Source organism: Lissotriton helveticus, chromosome 5_1, assembly GCF_964261635.1.
Source record: "Lissotriton helveticus chromosome 5_1, aLisHel1.1, whole genome shotgun sequence".
In the NCBI taxonomy this organism is placed as follows: Eukaryota; Metazoa; Chordata; class Amphibia; order Caudata; family Salamandridae; genus Lissotriton; species Lissotriton helveticus.
In genome coordinates, this window is record NC_136065.1 from 73422810 (window position 1) to 73436608 (window position 13799).

Sequence of the window (13799 nt, forward strand, 5' to 3'; positions counted from 1 at the left end):
GGGGGTGAGTGTCTGAAAAGTTTCAGTGCTGCGTCCATCATCTCCTTGTGTTTGACTTGTGACTTTGTAGCAGCTCTTCACTCTGACCTTCAATTTGAAACTAGTCACTGCTACTGGTGCCCTCACCATATTTGACTGTCTGTATACATCACCACATTCAAATCTTTTGCAAGGCAACTAGCTCTTGTCAGTGCAATCAGCTCTGCCAGTTGTGCTAAAGTTACATTTGGAAGTTATAATGAAACATAATGCATAGGTAGCCTTCAGTGCTCCATCTCGGTCTCTGAAACAAGAACCATCAAAAAACAGAATCAGATGAGCCATTTCAAATGGAATTTCTTTAATGTCTGGTCTTGGCTTGGTTCATAGCTCCATGACAATGATGCAGTTGTGTTATGGTTTATCATCATCATCACTCCCAGCCCTGTCTTCATGATAGTCAGAAACAGGAAGCGGTGTTGCAGGATGCAGGAAACTACACCTTTAAATAGAGATATTCTCAGATGTCAGTTTTACTTGTTCATATCTGGCCAGAAAACAGTTTGTTGTGCCTCAGCAGATTGTGGAACAAATACAATGAATGTATGTCCCATTACAATTCCTTCACTTTGCTCAATTGCAATGTAAATAGCTGCAACCTCTTTTAGACAGCCAGGAGACTCACAGCTTCTGGATCAAACACAGCCGACAGGTATGCCACTGGCCTCATGGCTCTACTATTTTTCTTAGTGAGAATTGAAGTAGCACATTTGCCACTGTCATGGCAGCAAAAGAAAAACTCCATACTATAATCAGGCATTTGAAGGGCGGGTGTATTATACAATTTATCCTTCATTACCCGGAAAGCTTCTAAACATTCATCAATAAATGGTATCAGGTCTCTGATATCACTGTGGGTTAGCCTTACTAAAAGCTTTCCAACCAAGGAAAAGTAAGTATAGTAGCCAACAATTCTAAAAACATCCTCACCTCCCTGTGAGTGGTAGGAAGATTCATTTTCAGAACTGAAGAAAGATATTCTTTTCTAAACATTTCTTGCTCTTTGATGACCAAGATAAATCACTTCCTTTTTACAGTACTTCATCTTTATAGGAGAAACCTTATGAACATTGTCAACTAAATGACTCAACTAAATGACTCAACGGTGCGACCGTGCCATGTTTACAATCTTCCTCTGTTCTACATGCCACCAATAGGTCATCTAGATCCCAAACCAGGACTGAGTTACAGGTCAAATTCACATTTTCCAAATCTTTCTTTAGGATCTGACTAAAAATTTAAAGCCATTCAGTATATCCCTGTGGGATTTAAAACCAAATGAGAACTTTGTTTTGGAACTGGAACACAAAAAGATATTGACGATCCTCATGCAAAGGAATGGAGAAGAATGCGTGGAATAAGTTGAGGACTGCATACTATTCTGCATCTGTTGGAATTTGAAAAATAACTGCAGGATTTGCCACCAAGAGACATGGAATCACTTTTTATTTAATATTTCCAAGATCCTGTGTGATTCTTTTTTATTACCACTCAGGTTTTTGAATGTCCATCACCGGAGGACTGCAAGGGCTACCAAGAACTTCCTACAGAATTCCTTTTTCATTTTGTCGGTGACATGCTTCATACCTGGTGGAGAAGTGTGGCTCAATGGTTAGAGCGGCAGACCCTGATGCAAAGGTCTAGCCCGGGACCAGGGTTCAATTCCCTGCCTCGGCGGGTCTTGGGCTCAAAATTCCACGGACCTGATAATTCTCGCCTCGGTGCCTATTCCAATCATGGAGTCCCACTCTGCAACTCTGGGCAATGGCTTGCTTAATCTCCACAACGGCCCCCACAACGCTAAGGATGCCTGGCCTCCACCTTGGGGTGCCCAGGAGTGGACACCTCACAGGGAAAGCCAGGATGGGTTCCACAGCGGTATTCGTACAAGCGCCTTGAGACCCTTGCGGGTGAGTAGTGCGCTATACAAGTATCAATTTACAATTTACCTTCATCTACCTCAATTGAAAGTTTGTACTGTTTTATTCTAAAGAAAACTGCATTGGTTTTATATTTATCTTGACTGGGTTTGCACTTTGTTATCAATCTTGTCTCTTTTCCTGTGAAATCCCATTTCTCTTCGTTAACCCCTTCGACGCTGATGATGAGCTGGGCTCGTCATGAGGTAGCCTCCTCGCAAGCTCATGACGAGCCCAGCTCGTCACGTAACATGCGATTTAAAAAAACCATGCGGTTAACAGTATGTCTTAAATCCAGAGGGAAATCATCTTTATTCAGAACTAGGAAAAAATGAACTCTTGAATCCATCCTGGGGCCCACTGAAGGCTACTCAGCACTTTAAAAGTCCATTGAAATGTGGTGACCTACCGCAATATTTATGGCTGACTGGGGAGTCCATCACCTTATTGCCCATACAAATCCGACTGTCCTGTAAGACACACATTTATCTCAGGCAGTAGAATAAGTCTTACTCAGTCTAGAGCACCTTAGCCTATAATCGTGGACATTTAATTTGCTTAACACCCTGAAAGCGACACTGAACCACTAGTCGCACGCCTGTAACTAAAGGCTAAACTAAAATATAATCTCCTGGATATGAGAAGAATAACACAACCTCAACAAAAACAGGAAAACATTGAAGTGGAAAACAGTGAACTAACCAATTTCTGCCCCAATGCTATATCATTCTAACATGGAAGAATTGAAATTGTTCTCCAATGACAGCAGTAATTACAAAGCAATTAGGTTTTTGACCAAATTCAGAATGTCTTCATCAAAACAGCCCAGGTTTTCACCACTGGAGGGAAAACATGCCTCACCTGTAACAGTTACTATTACTGGTATGACGATGAGTGCAGGTTTGGTAAACCAACACTCATCAAGCTAGGCAGAAACAACACAAGGGCAAAGTATAAGAAACTGTTAGCAAAAAAGAGTGACTATTACATAATGAGATCTGGGATGATCTGAAAAAAAAGTTACTTATCTGAACGATGGCAAAACAAATGGGGGTTGGTAACCTAGTAACTGAGTAAGACTTATTCTACTGGTAACCTAGGGATACAGAGGTCATAAAATGCCTTAGGGGAACATATTGGGACAAATGAGTGACTTGAATACTTATCATAGTATAACAGCAATTTCCTAATTGTGAATCTATCTCAATTAGGAAATAGCAATTCTTAATGCATCTGTTGTGTTTCGACGCTACAGAAACAATAGAGGCTGTAGAGTTGATAATCTTACATTTATTGACAGACAAATTCCTGTGCCTGACAAGACAGACACTAACAGCTTCAATTATCCTTGTTCAACCGCCCTGGAATCTAAGGAAGCCACAAGGGCTTACATGTTTAACAATCCATAGAAACATCACAGGGCTGTGTACATAAAAGACACCCAAACAACAAACACAATACCCCCAACAAACACAACATCCACATAAAACACTGACAGGAAGACAAATCCACCCCACACTGGCCTAACAACCAACCCACAAACGAATTGGGCACAAAACACAAACTGGAAAGGTGCTCTATGGACAAGAAAAAGACACAACACCCCCAACAAACACAACACCCACACAAAACACTAACAGGGAGATAAACCCACCCCACACTAACGTTACAATCCTGGCGAGGAATGCGCGGTGCGCGGGCTCCCGCCCATGCGCAGTTCCCAGAAGAAGGGGCGATGGAGACGGAGCGCCGCCGATAAGGTAAGTTTATTTTAAATCTTATTTTAAGGCCTTTTAATGTTATTTAATACTGCGGGTGGGAGGCGGGCGTCACGTAATAGAACTATGCCGAGAGTGCGGAGATTGGTTCAATCTCCGGGCCTCTCCGCGTAAGTCCCTTACGCGACTTACGCCCACCCCTACTTATTACTCTCATGTTCATCGCTCCTATGCCAAAGACACCCTCTTGGCTTCCATGTCTGACATCTCTGTTTCTGACCATGTCCACGCAGAACTTCTCATACAGGATCGCTTTTCTCACTCTGGCCGCCCCTCTTAGTGGGTTTTTCCCCTACATATCCTCCGAGATCGGGTGGATGCAGCGGAAATTCAAGAAGCTATCACCGACCTACTTCGAACCAACAACCTACCTGAGACTCCACTCCCAGTAGTTTGGGATGCGTTTAAGGCAACAATTCAGTGGACCATCACATCCATTGCCATAGCTCGGGCTCGAGAAGCTCGCTTGTTTGAAGACAAACTTCTCCCGGAACATGAAGGAGCTTGAGCGTCTGGACCAGGAGCGCCCTTTGGCACTGCACAAGAGGCGCCTCGCTATGCTCCGGGGCCAAATCCAGGAGCAAAGGACCAAGAGAGCGGAACAAGCTCTTTTGGCTCTGCACCAACGATATTACGACAGGGGGACAAGGTGGGTACGGTGCTAGTGCGTCGCCTGTGGACGCGGAGCCCCAAAGCGCACATCGCCAAACTCAAACTGGGAGATGGTACCTAGGCCACCACAGAAGCCGCCAAGATGCAAGCATTCTAGAATTACTACTCCTCCCTCAATGCCGGGGAGTCGCCCGATTTAGATCAGGTTCTCGCTGCCCTGGATGCTTGCGAGTGGTCCCCGATTAGCAGCAATCACTCTCAGCTATTGGAAGACCCTATTACCCCGGAGAAACTCGCCGGTGCTTTGAGGGATCTTCCTCTCCGCAAAACACACATGCTCCTTCTTTTTAATTCTTATACTGACGTAGTGGGACCCTCTACATAGATGGCTATGGCTGAAATCGCTTTAATCCCCAAACCAGGGAAAGTTATCACACTCTGCTCCGCCTTTCGCCCAATCGCGCTCCTAAACACGGACCTGAAACTCTATACCAAAATACTGGCTAAGCGCCTCGCCCTGCACCTCTTTTAGACCCTTCCCATGCCCATCCCGGAACATCAAATACAGTGTCTTCAGCGCGAGCTCACCACATTTATATGGGGAGGGAATAAACTGCGGTTTTCTAATAAAATACTCATGCTTCCGCGCGATAGGGGAGGATTGGCATGCCCCAACTTGTTGGAATACTATTGGGCTTCACAGCTCTGCTTCATATAAGAGTGGATGGCATGGGAGAGCGAAAATGTCTGGATTCATATGAACAGGGCAGTGACCTGCCGCCCCATTTGGGACCTTGCATGGCTCTTGCGGGACGCTCACGCAGTGCCTATATCGCGGTTCCCACAAAGACGGTGCTTGAAATTTGGGACAAATTAGCAGTACGCAGAGGCCTCACATCCTTCCCATCCCCCCATCCCCCCATTGTTCGCAACTCTCACTTCTCGTCTGCTCTTCACTCGCCCTACTTCGCAGACAGAACGGAGGGGGGGTGAAGGACGATACGGGACCTCGTCATGGGAGACACCTTTAAACCCTTTGAGCAATACATCTACTAGAGGGGGCCAGATTCCAATACATTCAACTGCGACACTGGGTCCATGCGTCTTCTTTGACACGGGCAGTCACTCGCCCCTTCACTGAGTTTGAGCGGTTAGTGCGCTCCTTTGATAACTCCAGGCAGTGGCGTAACGAAACTTGAGGGAGCCCCCCTGCAAAGTGCATGGAAGGAGCCCCCACGCTTCGGGCCCAGTCAGGAACTCTCAGGGTGACCTGTGCACAGTATCAGAGGGGGCATCCAGGATCCCAGGGCCCCCCGCACTGAGGGAGCTGTGGGTGTTATTGATACCCCACTGTTTTGAAGTGCTCTACGACTTAACTGGTGGTGCATTGGGCACGTGACTTGTCACGAGGGGAAAGGGCAAGACAAATATCCAGACAAAACAGGTCACTTGCTCATCAACCCTTTCACACATCTCCTGCAACCGTTCTTCACAATTGTTAGAACTGTAGGGTTACTCTGCTGATGGCACAGATAGTTGTACAGCGCTGTAGTGCAGAGGCTTTAGGCTCTGGTGTTCAAACATTGTGAATGTCCGCCCTGCATCTGTAACAAACGGTACACAGTCAAAATATCGAGTATCAAATATCGACCTACTAAAATATCGTGTTTGAAATTTCGAAGGTCATGAATATCGATGTCAAGAATATCGTTGGACAGAATATCGATCCTAAGGTAAGTAATATCGATTTCATTTATATCGATGTACGTAATATCGAAGTTAGTAATATCGATAGCATATATATCGATGTAACTAATTTCGATGTCACTAATATCGATATTTGTATTATTTTTTATGTTTTTTATTATGTATTTGTTATATGTATTTGTTAAGTATTTAAATTAATTCATATTATATGTGTATTTTTTGTATATATTAATACATTTATTTTTAAGTAAATTATATGTTTTAGTACCGGAGCGGGTTGTGGATTTATAGGGAAATTGGGTGGGAAGTAATTTAATTGTAAATAATTAATGATTATTTTATGTGTAATTATTTTTTAATTCAATTAATAATTGGCAATTAATTAATTTAATTGATAAATTAATTATTAAATTGGTAATTAATGTTATTTTTGTTTAAATGTTATGTTTTAGTACCGGAGCGGGTTGTGGGTTTATAGGGGAATAGGGTGGGAAGTAATTTAATTGTAAATAATTAATTAATTTTTTATGTGTAGTTAATTTTTAATGTAATTCATAATTGGCAATTAATTAATTTAATTGATAAATTAATTATTTAATTGGTAATTAATGTTAATTTTTATTAAATGTTATGTTTTAGTACCAGAGTGGGTTGTGGGTTTATAGGGGAATAGGGTGGGAAGTAATTTAATTGTAATTAATTAATTTTTTTGATGTATAATGTATTTAGTAATTATTTATTATTTGGAAATTCATTATTTTAATTGATAAATTAATTATTTAATTGGTAATTATTGTTAATTTTTATTAAATGTGATGTTTTAGTATTGGAGCGTGTTGTGGTTATATAGGGGTATTGGGTGGGAAGTAATTTAATTGTAAATATTTAATTATTTAAACAAATTTTTTACAGATAATTCATGAATTAATTAATTATTCATTGGCAAATAATTATTTTTAAACATAAAAAATGTATTTAATTGGGAATTAATATTTTTAAATCGTAATTATTTTTTAATAACTAGAAAAAATCATTAATTAATTGGTAAACTTTTTAATTTTTTTAAAATATTTTGTATATTGTTTCTTAAATTTTAATAGTAATTTAAATTTAACTTTTTTATGATAACTAGTTATTTTTATTATTTTCATTATTTGGTGAGTAATATTTAATTATTATTATTTAATGGTGTTTGTTGTTAATTTATTGTCAATTATTTTTTATAAATTTCATTGGTTTTATTAATTTGTAATTGTATTTTATTGATGTTGATGTATTTAAAAATGTATTTATACATTATTTCAAATATAAGAATGATTTATAAGTATGTAAAAATAAAAATCTATGCTATTAAACGCTTTCCCTGGTGTTGCACCCTCTGGAGTGGGAATAGTAATTTTTACTCACCCGCTATCCAACGTTTTTTCTACAGTTGCACTCTCTGGAGTGGAAATAGTAATTTTCCCCCTACGCTATCCAAATGTTTCCCTACTGTTGCACTCTTAGGATTAGTATATTAATTTTACCCCTATGCTATCCAACGCTTTCCCTACTGTTGCACTCACTGGAGTGGAAATAGTAATTTTTACCCACCCGCTATCCAACTCTTTCTCTACTGTTCCACTCTTTGGAGTTGGAATAGTAATTTTACCCCTAAGCTATCCAACTCTTTCCCTACTGTTGCACCCTCTGGAGTTTGAATAGTAATTTTTCCCCCTACGCTATCCAACTCTTTCCCTACTGTTGCACTCTTTGGATTTGGAATAGTAATTTTACCCCTACGCTATCCAACGCTTTCCCTACTGTTCCACTCTTTGGAGTTGGAATAGTAATTTTACCCCTACGCTATCCAACGCTTTCCCTACTGTTGCACCCACTGGAGTGGGAATAGTAATTTTTCCCCTACACTATCCAACTCTTTCTCTACTGTTCCACTCTTTGGAGTTGGAATAGTAATTTTACCCCTACGCTATCCAACTCTTTCCCTACTATTGCACCCTCTGGAGTTTGAATAGTAATTTTTACCCACCCGCTATCCAACGCTTTGCCTACTGTTGCACTCTCTGGAGTGGGAATAGTAATTTTTCCCCCTACGCTATCCAACTCTTTCCCTACTGTTGCACTCTTTGGAGTTGGAATAGTAATTTTACCCCCACGCTATCCAACGTTTTCCCTACTGTTGCACCCACTGGAGTGGGAATAGTAATTTTTACCCACCCGCTATCCAACGTTATCCCTCCTTTTGCACTCACTGGAGGGGGAATAGTAATTTTTACCCACTTGCTATCCTACGCTTTCCCTACTGTTGCACTCTCTGGAGTGGGAATAGTAATTTTTACCTTTACGCTATCCAACGCTTTCCCTACTGTTGCACTCTTTGGAATTTGAATGGTAATTTTTACCCTTACGCTATCCAATATTATTTATATTTATTTATGTATTTAGTATGTTACATAATGTTGTATTTAATTAATTTAAAAAATATTAAAAGTATATTTAATTGTTGTTATTTATTAAATATAATTATTTATTATTATTTTATGAGTGTTGATGTATTTTTAATTTATATTATTTGTTAATATTTTTTATTAATTTAATAAATATATATATTATTTAAGTATATATTATATATTGTATGTTTAATTTTAATTAAATGTTTAATATTAAATATGTTTTATTTATTCATTTTAAACATTATAACAAATTTTAAAATAAGTTTAAATTATATATAAGTATTATTTATTTAATTTAACTTTTTTTTTTTTTACTGAAAAAAACCCGATATTTTTAATTACGATATTTTTAACATCGATATTTTATTTTCAATATTTTTGTACTTACCATGTTGTAGATAGGGTGTCGATATACTTGCCTTCGATATTCCAGCGCCGATATTTTGTCTGTCGATATTTGCATTCTCGTTATTCTGTCATAGATTCGTAACAAACATGTTATGACCAGAATCCTGTGTTCTGTCTCAAGTGCTACACTGCCCATTGGGTCTAGGTCCCAGACATATGACTATCCCCGTGAAAGAACTTTTTAAATAAATGTGCACCTGTACATATTAGCACCGCAATCCTCCCCTGTAGAAAGGTTCCTATCAGTTTTGTTTTCATTTTGTTTCCTCTTGTGTCATCTATTTAGCTGATAATGCCAGTGCTTGCCTTTTCGGATTTCGTGGTCCATTTACTGAAGGCCTTATTTTATGCCCACCACCACACCAAGATGTAAGAAGAAGGTCTCTTATACAGCCCGTGAGAAAAATATTCAAACCTATGTTAGTAGGATAACTTAGCTGGTTGAACACCCACTGCAAAGATCGCTGTGAAATTTGCAGGAAATAGGGTGTCCTAAAGGGCTCTTTCTTCCATCACAAGAGGCCGATGAAGCAATGACTAACAAATATTACACAAGAGAGAATTAAACTATTGCAGGCTATGTAAACACTGAAATATTACATTGATGTGAAGACGCCCACTTCAAATTAACACAACAGGTCACAAGGTAGAAACCTGAACACAAGCTCCACACACTGGTAAACCATGCTTTGTTGTGTTCCTCCACTGAGCTGTCTGGGGCTGATCGTTAATTGGTAAACATAGGACATGCAGTCTCCTGAAATTAAAAACGACGTTTGTTTTCATAATGCCTAAAACAAGAAATATGGTAAAAACTCACGATGTGTACACAGCACAGAGCCAGTAGCAGAACAAAACTTGAGACCTCCCCTGAAAAGTGCGTGGAGAGCCCCACTTCTGCATTTACTTGGAAGTTCACAGGCCATGGTACTGCACTGCGGGGGCCTTTGTTACGCTACTGGAATAGTGATATAATTGTGCGGGATAAAAAAAAGTGGAATAGTATCGGAGTAGGTTAAAACATCAAGTGACAGTTGCACAGTGAAACCAGATCTAAAAACCTGTGTAGGTTAATGACTTCCCTCCTCACGTCTGTGCTGCTGCCAGAGAAAAATTACATATATTATCTAGTTATCAAATACATTTTAATAGCATTACAATGTCACATGTGTGCCCGTAAAAGTTCAAGCTCAGGCAACTGGATAAATGAACATAATGATCATAGCTGTGCAAGCACTTTTTGTGGAAGCACACAACTTCTGCTCAATTAAATAATGTACTCCTGACTCCCAAGATGTGGGAATAGCCTACGCTCCTTTCTAGTGATACTCACAATTGCCTGGCGACAGCTGTGCTGTCAAACCAGACCATAGAAACAACTCAACACTGACCTGACAGATCAGTCCTTTTGGCATTGCCAGATTGCCATATAGGCCAATCTTGTGTTGCAGACAAGTGACAAATCAAAGGAGATGGGATATCCATAGTGCAATCACAATGTCCAAATCGCTGCTTCCCCCGCTTCACTGAAATGGCCCCCAAGGAGATAGCCAACTGTGATTAAGGGACAAATCAAAGCAGGTGGGATAGCCAAGAGACACCACTAAACGCCTTCATTACTCGCATCCCTATATGAGGGAGAGTATACTTGTAATGATGTCTCATCGAGAATCGGTAGGTTGGAAAAGGTTATTTATTCAGCGATATAAAAAGTCTGTCATCAGAGTAAGCCTGGGTCTTAACTGTCTTCCCTGGAACCTGGAACACAGCAGTGTTCCTCATTCCAGGGATGACACAGCAATACCACACATTCCCCTTCGTAAAGAGAAACAAGGAAATACTTTGAACAGTGAATGAAAGAACAAGAATTAACATACACAGTGCAATATGATTACAGAATATATAAACAAAAGCATCACTTACGATGAATCACATTACATGTTAAACAAACCAGATTACTTATAAAGATGGTAATCTTTAAACCGCATGGGAGTGAGACATTTCCTCTGTGCCCGTTGAGCAGTACTAGGGTCAGAAATACTGGAGAACTTATTTTCAGGGATACTGTGAAAAGATGATGAGACAGCTAACTTCCTCCAATTACTGGTACTGTTGGAGGGCCTTGAGTTGGAAGGAACATTAGACCCTGGGGCTGTACCCTTAGGCCACAACCACTTGGGAATTTTCACCACTTTGGACATATTCCACACGTTGCCATCAGAAAACTCAACAACTTGTCGACCTACACGCTTTTATGCTAATGCTAATCCATTGTGCTATGCACGCGTGGGTTCGGATCCCATCCTCGTCGCCAGTGTAATGATGTCTCATCGAGAATCGGTAGGTTGGAAAAGGTTATTTATTCAGCGATATAAAAAGTCTGTCATCAGAGTAAGCCTGGGTCTTAACTGTCTTCCCTGGAACCTGGAACACAGCAGTGTTCCTCATTCCAGGGATGACACAGCAATACCACACAACTCCTGCTCAAGGGCTTCAAAATAAAGATCATTGCACTTGGGGGTCAAACAGGCAATACTGCTACCTTTCTCAAAAAGCCCAACTCCCTGGCAACAAACTATGCGCTAATGTAGAAAGTTAAACATCAAGACACTACATGGTAATTGAACGATGGAAGTGAATATTTCCAGTAGTTCCTGCTCCACAAAATCACCCCGCTCCATCAAATGAATACTGGGTGGAACATAGACATGGTTCGTCTGAGCTACTACAATGGTATCAGGCCCCAGGGTGCAGAGAGGCAGGCCTCTCTGCTGCCATTATGGCTTAATATTACCACCCAAATGGTGTGCGGGTCCATGTCCTTTGCTTACATTAAGGTCCATTACACCATGGGGCAGGGCTGGGCAATCATAATGTAGGCAGACACACATCTTGCCCACAAACCTGGTTTGCTTCTGATGAAATCTGGCAATGTATCATTGTTACATTATGTTGTCCTTACCCTTGTCAGTGGAGGAACATGCGAAAAGGAGGCTTATGGTCTTATTGATAGCAAAAAGAGCCGAAAATGCAGCTTTAATATGACTGTAAACAAAGTCTTGTAACTCTAGCAAGTGTCGCTCTTCGATATTTTTATCACATTTGCACTCCTACCACACTCGGCCTGCATCCGGAGCGTGGCCAAGAGTTCATTACCAATCCCACCACACATTAATATTTAACAGAGTTAGTGTACGAAATAAAGGCACAAATTAAACAAAAAGCAAATCTCCGCGTGGCACAAGGTCAATTACTTTATTTTTTCAGTGCAGTAATAGACAACTTCGGTTTTGACTTTCACAGACTGAGACTCTCAATATGACAAGGCATGGACAGGGTTTAATGAGCACCAAATAGGGAACCTTGTGAAAACAGACCAACCACGTGACCCGTTCTGTCTAGCTCCGGATTTCACTTGCTTTTCAAGACAAATGAAGATTTAACAGAAAATGCTACAAGCGGAGCTTTTATTTCACAAACCCTCGCACCACTCCTGCCTCGACTCACCTGAGAGGCCCGGCATGCAGCTCCTTCGGTGGCAGGAAGCAGAAGAGGGCAAGGGCAAGGTTGGCCAGGTGGGGACTAGGAGGGCGGAGACATTTGCGCGCCCCGTACAATAATTATTAAAGAATCTCACTGTCTCAGAGGCCCACCCGGGGCCTGGCGGTCATGCGCACCACTTAATTAATTAAGAGGTCGGCGTGCGCCATGCGCACCATTTAATTCATGTAGTCAGAGGCTTGCTGGCTGAGTGAGGGGGCCCTGGGCCCTGCCTGGAGCACGCACCACCCACAACGCAGCCCGGGGGCTTTCACGCACTGTTTAATTAAGGAGCAGGCCATGCGCTGAGCACACCATTTAATTCTGGAACCAGGAGGCTTGCTAACGCTTGCTCCTGCACTTGTGAGGGGTCCGTCCGAGCCCCTGGAGCACGAGGGCCCCCCCGCAACGCGGGGGCTGCAGGGGCCTGTGTTACGCCCCTGACTCCTGCACTTGTGAGAGGTCTGTCCGGGCCCCTGGAGCACGAGGGCCCCCCGCAACGCGGGGGCTGCAGGGGCCTGTGTTACGCCCCTGACTCCTGCACTTGTGAGAGGTCTGTCCGGGCCCCTGGAGCACGAGGGCCCCCCCCGCAACGCGGGAGCTGCGGGGGCCTGTGTTACGCCCCTGGCCTAATCTTTCACACATATCAAGTTCTCACCACTCACAGCGCACCACCCCTTATGCCTAACAACTGCGATGGCAATCATCCTCAGACACTGATATCACACACCCAATGGGAACATTTGTTGGCGAGATATCCCGAAGGTCTTTCGTAGCACCCCCCCCCCCAGCGGGAATCTGCATTCAAGGTTATGACACAATGGTAGTATACCCCTCACAGGTTGCATAAAACTTTTCCCACCTCCTCCCCTCTATCCTGGCGCTGCACTAGCACGCCGGGAGATTTCTTGCATATTTGGTGGGCATGCCCACTCTTGACCATCTACTGGAAGGAAGTCCTCAGTCATATCCGACTGCAATAGGCTACCCATTGCCCGAAAACTGGCCTGCGATTGTCCTGGGCCTTCGGCCAGTGAACCGGCGTGCCATGACCCACCAAGACTGGCATCCCAGACTTCACGTGCTTGGGGCTGCCAAGCAAATCATTGCTCTGTATTGAAAAACAGCTGAAACACCCCCGAGTTTGGTTCACCCGCCTGTGGCACATGATTGCCATGGAACTACTCACGCTACTCTTGCAGCTACGGGACACAAAATTCACCAAACTGTTACAGCTCTGCCCCTGAGATTACGGGCTCTGGCCCTTCTTGAGGATGCTGTATACCCGCCAGATGAGGATAGTCTCTGGAAACCCACAGATGGGCACATTTGACTCACCCCAG

At 42.1% G+C, this 13799-nt stretch overlaps 1 protein-coding gene across 5 annotated transcripts in view; it reads left to right on the forward strand.

Annotated features, from left to right (window-relative positions):
- Positions 1-13799, forward strand: part of LOC144752968 (DELTA-actitoxin-Aas1a-like) — a 140813-nt gene that overhangs the window by 108739 nt on the left and 18275 nt on the right. The window lies entirely within an intron of this gene.